Genomic DNA, 19,552 nt, shown 5'->3' on the forward strand with positions numbered 1-19,552 from the left:
TGTGTCCCTTTGTCAGCGATGCTAACTGGGCCTAGAATAATTTTGTGGAGCTTATTAATTAGGAATTTGATTTTATTAATAACCATGACTATTCAAGTTTTCTGTATTTTCTCGAATTGTTAGTGAACTTGGGTTTTGTGGAGATCCTTAATTTTATTTAAATTTTCATAACTATAATATTGTTAGTAATATCTACTTCTCTCTTAAATAGCTATAAAAAGTACAGCTAGTTCAATGTTTCATCTTGTATATTAGATATTTGTGCCTAATTACTGTTTTTGTTATTCAGGTATATTAAACCAAACAAGAAGTTGGTTCGTTGGAAAGAACCAACTATTTGTTATATAGTATGTTACATGCTTGGTTTTTATTTTACTGATTTCTTCTCTTATCTTTATTATTAGCACCAGTTTATTACTTTATAAATAAATTTCCTATTAATTTATATGTTGCTATTATAGAAAACTTGATTTTTTAATCTCATAATATTTTCATTTTAGGTATATGCTTTTAATTCAACATATTTCTTAATCTTAAACATGATTCAAGCTGCATTGGATCTATTTTATTGTACATTTATTATCACTCAGTTGTAAATAGTGACTGATTTTTACTGAGGTTTTAACTTTATCCCATGGGTTATTTAGGAGAAGATTAATTAATGTCCATTGTTTGTATCCTCCATTGTTTCTCCAAGTCAATTGCTAACATTATTGGGTGCTTTTTGAGAACAATGTTTGTTTTGTTTGCTTTGCTTCAGTAGTCTTTTAAGTTTTTTTTTCTTTATGTTTTAGTAACTTTTCCAAAATAAATGTATGCAAATTCTTGTTTTTTTGTCTTGATCAATTTTGGAAAATTTCTATTTGTATTACTTCATGATTCTAGAAAATATCATAGGACATTATTATAAACTTCGGTAGGAAACAATTTTGGATATGATAGATGTCTGGTTTTCTATCTTGTTTCAATCTGAATGCTGCAATTTGTTTTATCTTTTAGCTAACTGCGCCCCTCCTTAGCATTTTACAACCTGTTGTCCAAACTTACCAAGTGAGATATTTTTTGTTTTATTTCACCCTGCATTTCCTTCCTTCTTTGCCATCTTCAGTACCAAAAAATCTAGAGAAGGCTTCTAATGACTTGAACCCCTTTAAAAATTCAGAACAAAGTTGTTGCTCACCTCTTTTGAGGTGCACTGTTTCCTTTGGGGAGTTGAAAGAGTCATGGGCAGATTCTTCTTAGGTATAAAGCTCTTTTTCCTCTATTGCATGACCTGACCTCTTTGGCTTTGGGGGTACCAGAGATGACCTTTATTGTGAGAGGATTTGACTTTGCATGTGCCATGGCAGATGAGAGCTACAAAGTTAGGGGTGGCTGAGTACAATTTACTAGAAGTGGTCTTAGCTGTTTTATCTTGTTTCTTCTCCTAGGAAGTTGTTGTTTAAGGATTCTAATTCTAGTTAAGAGACACATTATGAGAAAAGAAAAATTCAGCTGAGTTAAATGTAAAAGAGTTTAATTGAGCAATGAACGATTTGCAAATCGATCAGCCCCCAGAATCGCAGCAGATTCACAGAGACTCCTGCACAGCCATCTGGTGGAAGAAGATTTATAGACACACACACACAAACAAAGGGAAATGACATACAGAAGTTGGAAGTGAGGTACAGAATTGCTGAATTGGTTACAGCTCAGCATATGCCTTATTTGAACACAGTTTGAACACTCAGCATTGTATGAATGGTTGAAGTATAGATGCTGGTAGTGGTCAAGACTTAGCTATTGTTACAGGGACATACTACTAAGTTACGGTTTCAGTTTTATCTGCCTATTAAGCTATGTTACATTTCATTCACAAGTACTCAAATATAGAGGTACAGAGTCCTTCTCAGACCATAATCAGTTTACTTTAACAATTGTAAAGTGTCTTCTCTGTTACTTTTTCTCTCAAAATTATATTGATTTGGCTTGTCTGTGCACATTTGCATAAAGAACTGAACTGTTGTTTTCATAGGTAAATGAGAGACTGAGTTTTCTCCGCTCCAAAGAGAAGGGGCATTTGCTCTTCCTGCAGAAATGCATCCATGGGTGACCAGGGGCCTCATGAAAGTACCTGGAGAGTTGACCATCTGTGACATGCAATGACCCTATAGGGAAATCACCAACAAAACTAATTTTGAAAAAGGCTTATCTAGAAGATGCATATAAGGAGTGATCACCTGGAGTGTCAAGCCCTCTCAGAGGTCACAGACCTCTGGAGAAAGAAATTGACACAAACAGGAGGGTAGAAATAACTCACTGGTGACACACTGTGGAGTCGTGCCCACAAGCAGCACATATCAATACACCACACGAAAACCTCCTTTTATAAAAAAAGTGTGAAACTTTTTTTCAGTTTCCCTCTTTTTATATTAAAAAAAAGGGAAATAAATATTATTTAAAAAGTGGGTTGAATTGTGTTTATGTTTTTCAAACAGAAAAAAGAGGACATTATCTGACTCAAACCAAAAGCAACAGACTTCAATTCATACAAAATGTAGTTTTGGGGGGTTAGAGGTAGGCATTGTATAATACATATTTGGTTCAAATAAGTCTTTCATGAGCAACTCTACAATTTCACAGATAAGCCTTATCTGAGACCATGTCACAGCAATATCTAAAACCAAAACTGTGAATAATCAAAACAAAATACACAAAACAAACAAACAAGAAATAACATCATGGAAAAGCTCCTCATGACAAGAGGTGGATCTCTGTCTATATTTCAAGGCATTGTTTTTCAGTCCCATTCTCATAGGTATGCAGGGTTTAATCCCTACCTCCCAGTCCCCTGCTACTCTCACTAACTTTTTAGCATTGCTGGAAGTAGGTTTATTTGGCAGCTTGCATGATGTACTGTTGCTTGCTCTATTAGCGTGTCTGACATCAACACTTCACATTTCAGCATGGAAAGCCCAGAAGGCAAATCGCAATATTGACCATGCTCTGATAATCGAGCTAAGTCCAGGGTCTGTCTTTGTAGATAGTTTTGTATAACCCAACCACAAAGTTAAAAACAATATTTCTGGAAATATTCCATTTGAAATATTATTTTTAAAATACAGTAACTCTTCCTGCAGACAAATGAGGGAATCTTTGAAAAGACATCCAAACTAACTCAGCAGAAATGACTTACAAATAAAATCTGGTGGCAGGATTGAAATAATAAATGATTAGATTCTGAACAAGAATAATAATTTGAACTTTAGTCATTAACAACTAGTTTACTCCTATGTTTATGACAAGCGTTGGCCAACTATAGTTCACAGGCTATCAACTCAGCTATCGCTGTTTCTACAAACAAAATTTCAGTGAAATATCTCCATGTCCCTTTATATATTGTCTATGACTCTTTTTGTACATAAGAGCAGAGCTGAGTAATTGCAAGAGACTGTATACCCCACATACCTTGAAATACTTAGTATCCAGGCTTGCACAGAAAAAAAAAAAAATTACCAATCCCTGACATGGCATTACCAACCTAACAGGGATCAAACATGAGAGGCATAAAAGCCAAATAGAGTCCAAAGATGTATTTTGTTTGGCTGCACAATTTTTGTTATAACTTTATTTTTACTTTATTTATTTTTTTTTACTGTTAGTTTTATTTGTGTGTCTTTACAAAGCATTTATCTTTCAGTTCTCTAAGGTACTTAGCTCTTTCTCTTGTCTCAGATACAATTACTTCTTTCATTTACCTACCTGCTTTAGGTCATTTACTTTAACCATCTGTCTCATGACGGAATTTCAATTTGAAAACTCTGTGTAGAAAAAGAGTAACAAATGCAGCAGTGTATAAACAAGTTAAATATATACTATGTTCATGTATACCATTTCATTTGCAGCCTAAGAAATGAAATCTAGATGAAGTAAGATATTGATTTACCTTCTAATTACAGCTAAGCACTGATAAGACTAAATGCAATTTGGTTTAGTCAGTTCAGCAAATACTAGGAATCTTCACTACTATATTTCAGTGTTCATTAGATATTATTTTCGTAGAGACTGTCTTTTGCTTCCCGTGTTTGTATACAATACTAGTCAGGACCACAACACCAGCAGTTAAAGCCATCATTAGTCAACCACATCTCTATCGTTAATATGTGACTGCATTGTTAAAATTCTCACCTGCTGGCTAGTAAGGATGTGTCACATTACATGGTTAGTCTGACCAAAGAAAATATGACCAATAACCAATATAAAGATACTTTTATAGTTCCAAAGAAATAATGTCCCCTAAGTTATGGACCGTATCTCTGCCAGTTCTCTATTATCAGAAAACCACCACGGGCCTCACCAATAATGCTATGTTTCTTGTAATTTATGACACTCCAATTATGATAATAGTCACTCTTGCATTTCAAACCAATATCTCTCTTTCTCTCTATATATATATACTTTTCTTTCTTTCTATTTTTATATATCTAACACATAATGTATAATATAATGTAATATGCAATATAATATACTGTAGTACAACATATGATATACGGTATTCATATACTATAAGTAATATGTCAAGTTGCTAAGAGTGTTGTTGCCTCTGTGAGATAAATGTAAACTCTTGAAAATTAAGAAAAAAAATAAAATTTCTTAGCAGATAAATATAAAACTAAAAAAAAATAGAAATTTTAGAACTGAAAAATCTAATTGAAAAAGAAACCACTGAATGTGTTTGATAGCAGAATGCAGATGACAGAAGAGTGAGACAATGAATGTGGATATAGAGCAACACAAAGTGCTTAATGTGAACAGAAACAAAAGGTTGAAAAAGCCTCAGGGTTAGATGGAAAATGCTTAAAAGTCTCACATTTTTGTCATTAACGTCTAAAATAGAAGAGGGATAGATAGGTGCAGAAAAATATCAAAATAAATAATGGCTGAACACTTCTGAAATGTGGTAAAAGATACAAATTTATAGATGCAAGAGGCTCAGTAATAAAAGAAATAGAACATAATAGAAAAACAATAATAGAAAATAATAGAATAAAAGAAAAGAAAACCACAGTTAGACATATCGTAATCTAAATACTAAAAACCAAGGAAAAAAGAAAAAAAAAAATTAAGACATACAGAGAAAAACAACATGGTACATATAAAGAAGTTCTTTTTAGGGGGAAGGAATCTTGCTCTGTTGCCAGAATGGAGTCCGGTGGCATGATCTCGGCTCACTGCCACCTCCGTTTCCCAGGTTCAAGTGATTCTCCTGCCTCAGCCTCCCAAGTAGTTGGGATGATAGGCACATGCTACCTTGCTCAACTAACTTTTGTACTTTTAGTAGAGATGGGGTTTCACCATGTTGGCCAGATGGTCTCAATCTCTTGACCTCATGATCTGCCTGCCTTGGCCTAATCATTTGCCGTTAATTTTCAGACATTGTGTCACATCTTGGGACTCCATACAGGAATAAAATCACTTCTTGGCTACAAACTTGGGATATTCTCCATTTTACAGATTTGTCATTTCAGGCCTACAAGCAGCAGATTAAATTAGGTGCATAAGACGTTTATCAGGGGAAGGTCTTCGAAGGATAAAGTGGGAGGGAGTAGGTGAGGGCAGGTTGTGGGTACTTCAGACCAGATGCATGTCTGACATTGGCGAAAGGACAGAGACATAAGGAGGACTGCACTGAAGAGCTTCAGATGCATCACAACTCTGAAAGTTTTGGCCAGGCTGAGGATCAAATGTCTGTGCAAAGTTTGCCCCACAGACTATCCCAGGTCAGGCAGAGATAATAGACAGACTTATGATGCTACATCCTCAGATCCTTCACAGGGTTCACATGTCCCCTGGGACACTCCCATCATGGTCCATGATTATGGGAGTGGCTCAAGGGACATACATATTCTGTGAAGGATCTGAAGGTATAGCATCATAAGGCTGTCTGTCAACTGTGCTCCCCAAAGCAAGTCCTCTTGACCGGAATCTTTAAAGGATATCTTAGCAGCACAACTCCATGTTCATCGCATGGATTTCCTTAAAACCTAAGCATTCTTGTTGAAGAATATTGATTTCCTGTCATATGCCATATATCAAACATCAAAATGTGTCTCCATTGAGATCCAACTTTTTAAACTTCTCCATCATAAAATTCTTAAATAGGGGAAAAAGCCAAAAGTAGAAGATAACCATTATGAGAAGGAAATGAACATTAGTAGACATTTCACCTTTCACTTATCATTGCTCTAAGAAACACCACAGGCAGAGAGAATAAACGGAATAGCCTTTCATCTCTCAAGGCTATCTCTCAATTCTGTTTATGTGCCTCTGCTACCCTAGCACTCACTTGGGCTTCTGATTTTTGTTTCTTATTCTAACTATGGTAATCTTTTCCACAACTGGCTGAAAAGAAAGCCCGTGTTGCATTTCTGATATAATAATTATATACATGAAAAGTCCCAGCAAACAGCTGCCCCACCAGAGATTAAATGTGTGCTAGAAAATAATTTTCTCAGAAAAGCATCTTGGACTCACTGATACACCCCAGAGTCGATATAGGTGAAGTAGCCAGCCACTGATTTCTACCTTGTACTTCTAACTAATATATGGCACCTGTTACATGAGATTTCTCTCTGAATGTGCCTCAGGCATCTCAGATTTAACATTTCCAAAGATAAAATTTCAATTCCTTTACCCCATTACCAAATATGTTTCTTCTACAGTCATCCTCATCTCATTAAATGACTTCTTCATCCATACAATTGCCCAAGCCAGGATGCTGTGATTTATTTGCAATTCCAACATTTGCTCCCTTCTCAATATCTAATCAAATTTGATATCAAAATATCCTGACTCCTCTCCCAAATTGCTAAAATATCTGCCAGTCCTCCAAATTAAAACTGAGCAGGCTGATGTCCACAAAGGATGATAGAAGATGGAGGATAGGATACAGGTTGCGACTGCTGAGATTGACCCAGACCTAGGACCGGCTTCACTTGTAGGGACATTTAGTCACTTTGATGCAGCTCAGATGTTTTGCCTGAGAAACTCTATTTCTGCCCCTTGTCCAAACCACTTCTTGTCTTACACCAAGGAGACATATTGGTCACTTCATTGCTAAAATAACTTAGGTAGAATCGTGGAGTCTTAGGGTTCTGGAGTTCAACGAGCTGTTCTCCAGCACCGCAGACTTATGAAGTGTCTGAGAATAAAGAGAGCCTGAACTCAAAAGAAGCCCATTGCTTGGGTTTGTTGCCATGACTCTGAGAATAGCGCTGGCGACTCAGCAACTCCTACCAAGAAGATTAACAATTGTCGGTCTCTCCTTTTGGCTTTATCACTTCAGTCTGGTGTTCCCAAAACTAGCTTCTCATTTCTACCCCCAAGGCTGTCACAAGAACACATCTTGCTTAGGTAGATCATTAAATTAGAAACAGGCTCAAGCCTTAAGGGCATCCAGTGGTAGACTCCAGAACCTTCTGCTGTAACTAGGTGAACCACCTGCCTTGGTTTGCCCAAGTGATTTGTGTATGATATTCTGGGGTTAGTTATTAATATATTACCAAAAACATCTCACAAGTACCCCAAAGTGAATAATGAATAATAGGAAAGCACAAAGGATGACTCGTACGCACTGCTTCAGCATTTGTAGTTGGAGGATGAACTCAGATACTGCGGTAGCACAATCAACTCTTTGAAAGATTACCCTAGTCAGCATTACACATACACAATCTTGGATATTGATCTCAATATCCAATAGCAGCCACAAGGTGAATTACTTAAATAATTTTACCACATTTAAATAATTTTATTTAAATAAACTTATAAATGCATTTAATAAATTATTTTAATTCTGGCTTTACAATTCAAAGAGTAGTTACATTGTGGCAGTGTTAGCATCACCATCAATAACTACAGAAGAAGAAATAGTTACATGAATACATTGCCTTTGTATAGTGGATACTATATCAAGATTTTTGTATGAATTACGGAATTATGTCATTTAAAAAGTATAATTATTGTTAGCTAAGTAAAGTTGTTCCCTCTATCTTGGAAACAGATTGGAGTATTGTGAGAGTTTTACATTTTAATGTATTTATTTATAAGAAGAGATTATGCTACAGAAGCACTTACAGCTCTGTGTGTGTGTGTGTGTGTGTGTGTGTGTGTGTGTGTGTGAGACAGAGAGAGAGAGAGATGTTTGCAAATGGAATGGGCTGAATCTGGGAAGCTATAATCCCTTTCTTCTGTCTGTGGGTTCTGGCACATAGATTAGTATTGAGTAACAGCTAAACATTGTTTTAGATACCATCAAGTCTGTAAACATGAGGTGTGCAAAGTTAACAAATCTCTAGGGAAGCAAACACTTGATCTTGGTCTCATTAGACACCTAATCAGATCAACTGAGATACCTGTTTTAGGTGGATTAATAATAATGATTTACATTATTCTTCAAAGCTACAGTTAGCAGAGCATCTCAATGCATTTTAAGGATTTGGAACGTATATATATATATATACATACATAAATATATACATCTATTTATAGGCACACACAGAGCTTTAATTGCACATTTGTGTGTAGAGACTAAGTTAAGGTATTTCAATTAAATTAAGTTGCATGAATATTAGAAACTCAAAGATATGCATCCAGCATCCGCTAGTAAGTATAATAAAGCAAAAATTCTAAGCACTTTGAAAGCATTACTGTGAGTAATCTGAAGTCAGCTGATTGTAGCACTTAGTGACCAATAAGTGGGCCCAGAAAACCCTGTAAATATGCCCTTAAATTTAGATGAAGCTTATACCTTTTCAACACTCTTTTGAACACATTATTTTATTTTATTCATTAAATTCGCTTACAATGATTTGTGAGACTGTTATCATTCCTATTTTACAGAGAAATCCAAAGAAAACCATTTTCTTAAATTTTGTACAGAACCCCTAATTAATAAAGTGTAATACGTTCATATATATTATTTCCATTATTTTAGAACTTGATTCAAACAGAAACTTTTTCATATGTAATTTTATTCGGCGTCTCACTGCAGTTAAGTGGAAAGCAAAGGTGTTCTGTAAAGGGTGAGGGTGGGAAGGTCCCTCCAAGCCCCATTCTTATGCCCCTCTCCTTGTCGCAGCACAGAACCCCGAGGCTTCTCTGGGGAACACCCAGAACAGACATCCTATAAACATTTTTGAAAACTATGTCTTTATATTTTAGCAACCTAAGAAAGAGTTTTTGTGATAGCAATCCTCTTGTTTAAAAGCAGTAGTTCAAATATGGCACACAGACCTTGAGCCTTGGGGTTATGATCTTTGTCCATTACTCTTCCACAGTTTGAGAAGTTAAAAAAATTGTGTTTCCCCATGATTAAGAGACTGAGGAAATCTGAAAAGGGCAGACCTCTGTTTCTGCAGGACTGTATGGCACTAATTTAGACACACGGTAGCACTGTCTACCCCTCTCTTGTGTCCATCAGAGATCTCCAGCAGGCAGCTTAGTCCCACTTTGATCAGAAGGAGAAAAGGATCTTTCTTTACTTTTGCTGCTTGGCCTTCTACCTGCTAGAGAGTAGTCTGCTTTTATGAGTGAAATTAAGGTATCTTGAGATATTAAATAGAGGGCTGGTCCACTGGGGATGAACCTTGGATAGCAGAAGAGCCTGGTTCTCTTCTGCAATATTGGATAAATGGTCTGGCCATGGTTGCCCAGTGCCCTCAACAAAGAGTATTCAGAAGGAAGACTAGATCTTAAGCTTCATACAACTCACTGGAACTGCTAGTAAACAGAACCTTCACAAGCATCATCTGCAATATTGATTAGGGTGTACTTCCTGTTCTCCCTCACCCCCTTCCTGTCCCCTTGTATGGAGACAGAGGATGATATAAAACCTACCCTCTAGCTGTGCATTCAAATTATGGTCAATTATTTAGACCAAAAACTTTTGAAGATTATGCTGAAGAATGCCTCATTTACTTCCTGTTTTTACCATGGCCCCTTCTTCCCAAATCATCAAAGAACCATCAGGTACATGGAAAGGGATTTTAGGAGTGAGACAGCACATAGATTAATACTTTGACATGTTATTTTGCCAAATATCTATCTATTACCTGTCTCTACTTACCTACCTACCTACCTACCTACCTATCTACCTACCTACCTACCTATCTATCTATTATCTATGTGTATCTATCTATGAAAAGCTACTATCTTGATTTAATTAATGAAATTATGAACAAATTATTTTCCACTAGGAAGGAAATGTTTGTCTAAATTAAATTAGTAATATTTAGAATTATTTTTACTTACACATAATTCATTATAATAGAGGGTATCTAAGAAGTGGGTATTAATAGGTATTAAATTTATTGGCCATCTTTACAATGCATTAGAGATTTAACTATCATGATTTAATCCTAAGGAAATACCTGTAAATTTGGAAAACTAAATAGACTCAAAGTGTCAAAATAATGCCGGATGGCAGAGTGGGTGGGGAGATATTCTTGGGCAATCTGTCAACTTGGTATTCTCTTACATCACTTTATTTGTCTATTTTTTAAAGCCTGCTCTGATTATAGATGACATAGTGACAGTAAAAGCAAAAGCAGTAGTGTTATTCTCACAGGATCTTGAAAATCTGATGCTATAATGTGAAGCAGAAAATCAGTTTGGAGACTCAAGGATACAAAATCAGTTGAAAGAGTTAAAGAGAAAATGTAAATTCTGAATTGTTTACTATTCACTTCCCTGAAGTTTTGTGTTATTAAACATTATGATTATTTTTATTATGTCACTTTCATTGGACATGTGCATACAATACTATCTTGTTCTCAAGATCTCAGTCTGTCCCTTTTTCTGTTTGTACAGTAAAATAGTATGACATACCCCTAATGCTATCTTTACGCTGGGTAACTTTTTATTCAGAGTAAAGACTCTGAATCACCCATCAGAGCTCAGTATTTGCTGCAGAATCACAGAAGGCATCTTTGTACAGCAACGTCAGTGGATCCCCTTACCTAGGCACTAAGTAGTTTCTAAGTGTAATAAAAATAACCACCATTTCTAATGCAGCATTCAATATCACTACCACACCACACTTTTGTATCATATTGCTTTCAATTACATGGAGGTTATGTATACAATATCAGATAAATTTAATGTCATTAACCCTGAAATATCTAGAAAGATCAACAGAAACATAATTCTAGGTCAGAAAATATTCTGAGTACTTAAAATTTAATCGTCTCGGGAATTCTCATTTGTCTCATTCACTTGGTTTTTGTTTTTTTTTTTTGAGACGGAGTTTCGCTCTTGTTACCCAGGCTGGAGTGCAATGGCGCGATCTCGGCTCGCCGCAACCTCCGCCTCCTGGGTCCAGGCAATTCTCCTGCCTCAGCCTCCTGAGTAGCTGGGATTACAGGCACGCGCCACCGTGCCCAGCTAATTTTTGTATTTTTAGTAGAGACGGGGTTTCACTATGTTGACCAGGATGGTCTCGATCTCTTGACGTCATTATCCACCCACCTTGGCCTCCCAAAGTGCTGGGATTACAGGCGTGAGCCACCGCGCCTGGCCCTCACTTGGTATATTTTTAACCTAATTTTATTTCTCTCTTGAAATTAGTAGAGATACTAGTTAAAATGCATTATCTTTGACAATTGAAAATACCGGAGGATCTTCAGATCATGGTCAAAACATCACTTAGTTTATATATCGCAAGACATGATGACATAGAAGACACAGTTAGAAATGACTCAAGATTCATGATTAACCTATATACTCATTAAAATAAAATAAGTTTCCTTTGATTTTCCCTTCCTTTCCTGAGATTGGGCATCAGAGAACACTGAATGTTTCAAAGTAGCTGAATTGTGTGGTTAGGAAACCACAGGTTTGAAAACAATATGTATTCATTACCACATAGCACAGATTCATGATAGGGTCATTTTAATGTTTGCTTAAAAATTAAAATAAGATTTGTTTTGCAAAATTTGTATTTATTTACAACATTTTAGATTCACATCTATTATGCATAATTAACTAAAATTGTACATGCTTTGAGATCATCTTTGAGAAAGAACATGTGAGTTCAGGACACCATTTAAATATACAGGCTTTATGAGGTCTCAAGACGGTAAAGTCATTCAAGTATTTTGAGAGTTTTGAAAGACAATACATACAGTGTTTAAAGGTCCAAATATTCATATAATATTGCATTCTTTAGTGACTGATCATTATATTCAAATATACTGAAGTGATTTAAAGTTACCAGTTACCTGACAATGCTAATATATGTTAGACAATGTACAAATAAATAAGATTAACTTTAAAATAATTTGATTCACAGCAATTCAAGTTGCCAAAATGAAGCCATTAAGTCATTCATTCAACAATTATTAAGTGTTTACTATGTCAGTCTGTACACACACAAAGATGAGCACACAAACCCTAACAATAAAATAACTCTGAATAATGAATAACTCTGTCCTTTTCCTCAGTGTCAGAGTAAGTGGCAAAGAAATAATACAATAAAATACAGTGATACATGGAATAAGCAGTCTTTTCCACAAGTGGTGCTGGGACAAGTATAAACAATGTAGGCATTTTGGAAATAGGTCTTTTCTCAAAAGGCTAAACATCTTACTATATGATTTAATAATGCATCTACTAATTATGTATCCAGGAGAATGAAAACACACAGCCACAAAAACGTGTGCATATATTTTCAAAGTAGTATTATTCATAACAGTCACCAAATTACAACAGTTCAGCTATCTATCTATCTATCTATCTATCTACCAATCAATCTATTTATCTACCTACCTATCTACTATCCATCTGGAGAGAGAGATACATAAATGTGTCATATTCATACAATAGAATATTAATTTCATGTTCAGATAAGTCAAGGTGAGTAATTGACCTTGTATCCTCCAGCATTACTAAACTCATTTATTAGTTCGAATAGCTATTTTTTTTTTTTAGCAATTCCTTAGGATTCTCAACATACAAAATTGTATGTCTGAAATAGACACAGTTTTACATATTCTTTTATAATAAGAATGCTTTTTATTTCACCTTTTGGCTATAATTTCCCACATATTGTTGACTACCTGTTGTGAGTACACTTATCTTCTTAATCATAGTGAGCAATTATTTAGTCTTTTGCCATTATTTATTGTGTTAATTATGGGTTTTGTTTTGTTTTCATTTTTCCCTTTATCAGGTTTTGGAAATGCCCTTCTATTGCTAGTTTTTAAAAAATTATTTTATTATTAAGGCTGTAAATGCTTTTTCTGCAACAATTGAGATGATTATATTGTTTTTACCTTTATCTCATTGGTATGGTATATTACATCAACTGATTTTCAGATATTGAAACAAGATTGCATTACTGGGAAAATTCCATTTGCTCACAGTGCATAATCCTTCCATATGTCACTGAATTTGGTTCGTTTGTATTTTTTGTGGGTTTTGCATCAACAGTCATAAGAGATATTTGTCTGTAGTGTTCAGTTCCTGTGTTATCTTTGTCTTTTTCTGATTTTGGTGTCAGGGTAATACTGACATCGTACATTGAGTTGGAAACTGTGACTTCCTCTTCTACTATTTTTTAAGAGTTTGCTAGGAGCTGATATTTTTCTTTAAATATTGACAAATAGACACCAGTGAGAATATCTGAGCCTAGGCGTTATTTTGGCTTTTGTTTCATGTTTTGTAATTACTAATTTAATCACTTATTAGTCTCTTCAGATTTTCTATTATTTCTTGAGTCAGTTTGGTAGTTTTTATAGTTCTAGGAATAGTCCATTTCATCTAATATATCTAATATTTAATTTTTTATTTGTACATAGCTGATCATGTCCTTCCTTTAATTCCCATTGTTTGTAATTTGAATCCTCTCTTTTTTTTTCTGTTCAGTCTAACTAAAGATTTGCCACTTTTGTTCTTTTCACAAACCACATTTTGATCTAATTAATTTTTCCCATTGTTTTTCTATTCTCTATTTTTGTTGAATTTTATTGAATACTATTGTTAAACTGCAATCATATTCAGTTTCAGTACTAGATTCAATACTTTTTTAAAGTTATTTTACATTATTAATGTTTTTTCTATCAATTTTAGTCTAGACAATCAACAAAACAACAAATTAAGTCCCTATCTACAGCATTTGCCAATTTCTACAGTGTAAATATTTCTGCCATGACTGCTTTATAGCTACCAAGGTGATATCCCTGAATGTAAAACCTGGAAAAGATATGCACCAATATAGCATTATATAGTACATCCATGATATACATACAAATGATGTAAAAAACCTGAAAATACAAAGAATATTCACATGTGGTAAAATAATCAGGAAGTGCTAAGTTTGGAACATTATCTTTGTTTCCGATTTAATTTTTAGTATATATTGTAATTTTTCATAATGGCTATTTATAAAATCTAGCTTCCAAAATTTCTTAATATTTCAAAAGCTAACTCCAACATAGCATAGGTTACTGAAGTCTTCTTTCACTACCTCTTGTACAATAAATTCACTAGCCTTGATCTCATTACACTTATTTATCAAACTAGTCAGGGGACAATCATTACTTCTTTGTGCTATTTTTTATTGTGTCTTTCTAATTATATCACGTTTTTGGCTAAGGAATCATATTTGCACATATTTATGTTTTATACTCAATCTGTCATAGACCTTATCCATAGCTAAGTTTCCAAAGAAAAGTTTCCAAAGAAGCTACTGAAAACCACAGGTCTTTCTATACAGAAAGAATGTAGTGGTATATAAAGACTAAAAAAAAAGTTATAAAGAATAACCAGATCATCTGTCAACTATTGCTGTATCTTATATATTTTAAATTATAAATGAAAAGGCAAGCAGGTGTTGAAAATATGCCTCAGTGATAATAATAGCCGTAATAAGTACTTATGATCTGACTATACATGCATATACACACATACGGTATATATAGCTATTTCATTCTCATAGCAAACCTCTGCGTTAGTTATTACCATTCTGACAAAATGTTTAAATACATAATACTAAGAGTTTCCTCAAGTTTACACATCAAATCAGTGACAGAGTATTTAAATTTTGGTCTAACTATATGAAAATGTGTTTTCTTCAGTACTGCACCACACTGCTTTCCAGTTATATTTTACAGATATCTGTTTTTTTTTCTTTCTCTATTTTCTGTTTACAGACATATTAATAATTTCAACAAAGGGTTTAAAATGTCGACCCAACTGTTAATCCAGTGGAGGCTGTGTGGGATATTGCCATTGCAAAATAGCAACAATTTTACTTACAATTCCTGAGAATTCCTCCACAGTTCTTTGACATTTTCTCCAAGTATTAGATTATATAAGTAACTTTTAAATAATCCTAAAATAAACTACTCAGAAAATGTATTTTCTCTAGACAGCACGAAATTGAAAATTATCAGAGATAGTAATTAAAATTAAGAGAGGTAGAAAGGAAGATATAAAAGGAGATGGAGAGAGAAAGATGGAGATAGCGATGAGAAAGAGAGAGAAAGGGATTGATTGATTTACTTCCTAAACTATGGAACAATGTGGGAAAGTCTAGAAACAAACATTTGGCATGAGTCCTGGGCCAAAATCTGAATTGTTGTTATGGCTATAAATATGAGCAACTCAGATCCCCTGTTGTAAGGAGCATAGTTAATGAGGGATCCACCATCTATCCCTCAGGATCTATCACCATCTTCAGATGGATCCCACCCTTTCCACAGTTCTTAAGGAGGGAAATAGCAGAGGAATCTTTGCTAATGGAGACCCAGGGGAAACACAGGGCTCGTCCAGCAGGAAACTTCAGCTCAAGCCTCCATCTGACTGTACATTTCTTAGAACTGTCCTGCAGTTCTACAATCTACCTAATTTATCCTCCATCGTTTCCTCTTGACACAGGTTTCGTGCCAGCATACAGGTGCAAAGTCTCTTCCCTCCTGCTCTCCTCTCCAGGTTTCAGTCTGTCTCTTACACATCTGATTAATTCTCAGCATCTGCTTCTTGGCAGTCATGGAAACACCGTCATTGGCCCTCTAACATGTATCAACTCATCCAACAAACCCAAATTCCTGAAAGATTGGTGTAATCAATATTTGACAGTTAAAAATGAAAAACAAAATCACCTAAATTCACACTGCCAACAATGATTAGAGCTGAAATTTACATCTGGTTTTGATGGACTTTGACTTCCACAATCTATCTACGAGGAATTTTAGAAGCATAATGCTGTTGGAGATTAATTTTTTATAAAAGTATTTATGAAACTTTAAGCATATGTGTCTTAGTCAGTTTGGAATGTTATAATAACAAATTGTCATACATTCAGTGGCTTATAAACAGCAGAGATTTATTTTTTGAAGTTTTAGAGGCTGAGATCAAAATGGCTGCATGGTTGAGCTCTAGTAAGGGCCTTCTTCCAGGTTGTGGATTGCCAACTTCTCTTTGTATCCTGACACGGTGGAAATCATCTAAGAGAGCTCTCTGGGGTCCCTTTTAGAAGGGCACTAATCCCATCAGGAGCACTCCACTCTCATGACTTTATCTAAACCAGATTACCTCTCAAAGACTCTACTTCCTGCTATCATCATTTTGGAGGTTAGGACGTAAACATGAATTTGGAGGTAGAAAGATAAGTATTCTGCTCATTGCTATTTGCTATGTTAAAGTAAAAATAATAATATAAATTTAATTTGGTTCCTAGAGCCCAAGTATTGTGTTTCTCTTGACTCATGATTTTATTTGCCATTGGATATATAATTGCTCAACTGAAGAAAAGTATGCAAAAGAAATTTATATTCAATTTTGGCAAGACATAGGTAGTATTGGTTTTGCTGTGTATATAAATTATAACAAAACATTTTGCAATTTTCTAAAGACAGATTAATCTTATCTCTTTACGTGTGTAATATCATGTTCATCAACATTAATCAATCCATTAGTGAGGCTATAGGCTGTAGCATCATCTCCATCTTCACAACAAAGCACTCCCATCACAAAAGATGATTTGCAGTGTCCGGAATAGGTAATAACAAAAGGTTGACTTCTTTTTCCAATATTCCTAGTTATGGGCCATAAAAAGCCCATTAAGTGTCAACTATTGCAGCTACATTGATAAAATTAGCATATATCATTTACCCAATAAGGAGCTGAAGTTGAGTATGTATCTGTATGCTATAATGACTCAAAATTATTTATCTATTTACTGAACTAAAAAGGCAAATGCTTTAATTAAAAAATTATGAATAGTTTATTTAAGAATCTCCTCTGAACTGAGCCCTAGAGTTTTCTACCAACTTTTAAAATTATTGTGTCTGCTTCTTCCTTCAAGAAGTCTTTTCAGACATTATCAGCACTCTCCAAAGAGACAGAACCAACTGGATGTGTGTGTGTTTGTGTGTGTATGTTTGTGTGTGTGTGTGTGTGTGTGTGTGTGTACAGAAAAAGAGAGAGAGAGAGAGGAATAGATTCATTTTAAGAAATTGTCTCATTCAATTACAGAAGAGGACTAGTTCAAAATCTGCATGTGAGCTGGTAGGGTGGAGACCTGCATAAGAGCTCATGCTATAGCTGAATTCTGAAGGTTGTAAGGCCACATAAAATTCACCATCACAAGTCCACTGCCTTTCACAATGGCACCTCTACACATTTATGTAAAGCATACTTAATCTCCACATGAAGAAAAGAACGTCATACTTCTGCCGCACATGATAAAACTATCTAGAGTACAACCAATAAATGTACAATCCCTTTCTCAGAAAAAGAAAGTAAAATGTATTTTTGGGACATAGTTACTCTTCTTGATATTCTATAGCTTAAATACTATAATGTAAAATTAACAATACTTAAACACTATGATATTGTCAATGCACCTTATGTTACATTAGAGTGGGTATTTGATTTTTACACATTCCCCCACGAACATATTGATAACGAAATACAGAAGAAACACTCATGATAATTTTAGTCCTTATTTATGTAATTATTTATACAGTGAACCTGGTATTTATAACTACCTACTTTCATTATCCATTCTATCTACATTCTTTTTTTCTTTTTTAGACAGAGTTTTGCTCTTGTCACCCAGGCTGGAGTAGTACAATGGCATCATGTTGGTTTACTGTAACCTCTACCTTCTGAATTCAAGCGATTCTCCTAAATCAGCCTCCTGAGTAGCTGGGATTACAGGTGCCCACCATGACACCTAGCTAATTTTTTTGTATTTTTAGTAGAGATGGTGTTTCACCGTGTTGGCCAGGCTGGTCTCAAACTCCTGACCTCAGGTGAACCACCTGTCTCAGCCTCCCAAAGTGCTGGAATTACAAGTGTGAGCCACCACGCCTAGACTTGTATATATTCTTTTATCTTAACAAGCACCTCAGCTGGTCATGGTTCTTTGTCTGGTGGAGTGACCTAAATCTTTCTTCTTGAAGGATACAGGACATCAATAGTTCTGTCTGGATTATGTCAGTGTAGTTTCTCACTAACTTAATTGGAGGGCCTGGTAATACTAACAGATGCTCTAAGGAATCTCTTGCATTCTATTCCTGATCTTCCTTACCTCCATTGTGGAGCAGAAGTTCAATTTATCCTCGGTAGTCAAGTTCAATCACCCAAGCCAGTACTGTATCCCCTTCTTTCCCTGTTGATTTTGCGGAATGAAAGCCCAAATTGAGCATGTGACAGTCATAACTTCTACTTCAATGAAAGTATTGGCATTTCTCCAAGCAGAATCATTCCTTCTTTTGGAATTAAGACCTCTAGGCTAACAGTGTTTGAGGTGGTGAATACAGAAAGCAAAAACTTTGCTACTGAGTCAGTATGGATGATTGTGAGTGGTTTCATTTCCACTTTCACTCCTGCATACCTGGAACCATGAATTGTGGCTGTAATGAATACAGCGTTTACCAATGGCTCTTACCCTACTAGTCAGAGGAGAAGCTTAAGGAGTGTATTCGTCTGTTTTCACACTGCTATAAAGAACTGCCTGAGACTGGGTAATTTGTAAAGAAAGAGGTTTAATTGAATCACAGTTCTGTATAGCTGGAGAGGACTCAGAAAACTTACAGTCATGGCAGAAGGCAGAGGGGAAGCAAGCATGTCTTGCCATGGCAGAGCAGGAGAGAGAGCTAAAGGGGAAGTACCACACACTTTCAGACAACCGGATCTCCTAAGAACTCACTCATGAGAACAGTGAGGAGGAAGTCTGCCCCCATGATTCAGTCACCTCCCATCAAGCCCCTCCCCTGACATGTGGGGAATGCAACTCAAGATGAGATTTGGGTGGGGACACAGAGCCAGATCATATCAAGGATGTTAGGTGATAAATGGTGTTTTAGCACAAGTTATTTTACTGTGGGCCCAGTGGACCCTGAAAGCAGATCACAAGGTCAGGAGTTTGAGACCAGCCTGGCCAATATGGAGAAACCCCATCTCTACTGAAAATACAAAAATTACCTGGGCATAGTGGCCCACACCTACAGTCCCAGCTATTCGGGAGGCTAAGCCAGGAGAATCGCTTGAACCCAGGAGGTGGAGGTTG

Source organism: Aotus nancymaae, unplaced genomic scaffold (genome assembly GCF_030222135.1).
Source record: "Aotus nancymaae isolate 86718 unplaced genomic scaffold, 86718_ANA_hifiasm-v0.15.2.pri h1tg000029l, whole genome shotgun sequence".
NCBI classification, from domain to species: domain Eukaryota; kingdom Metazoa; phylum Chordata; class Mammalia; order Primates; family Aotidae; genus Aotus; species Aotus nancymaae.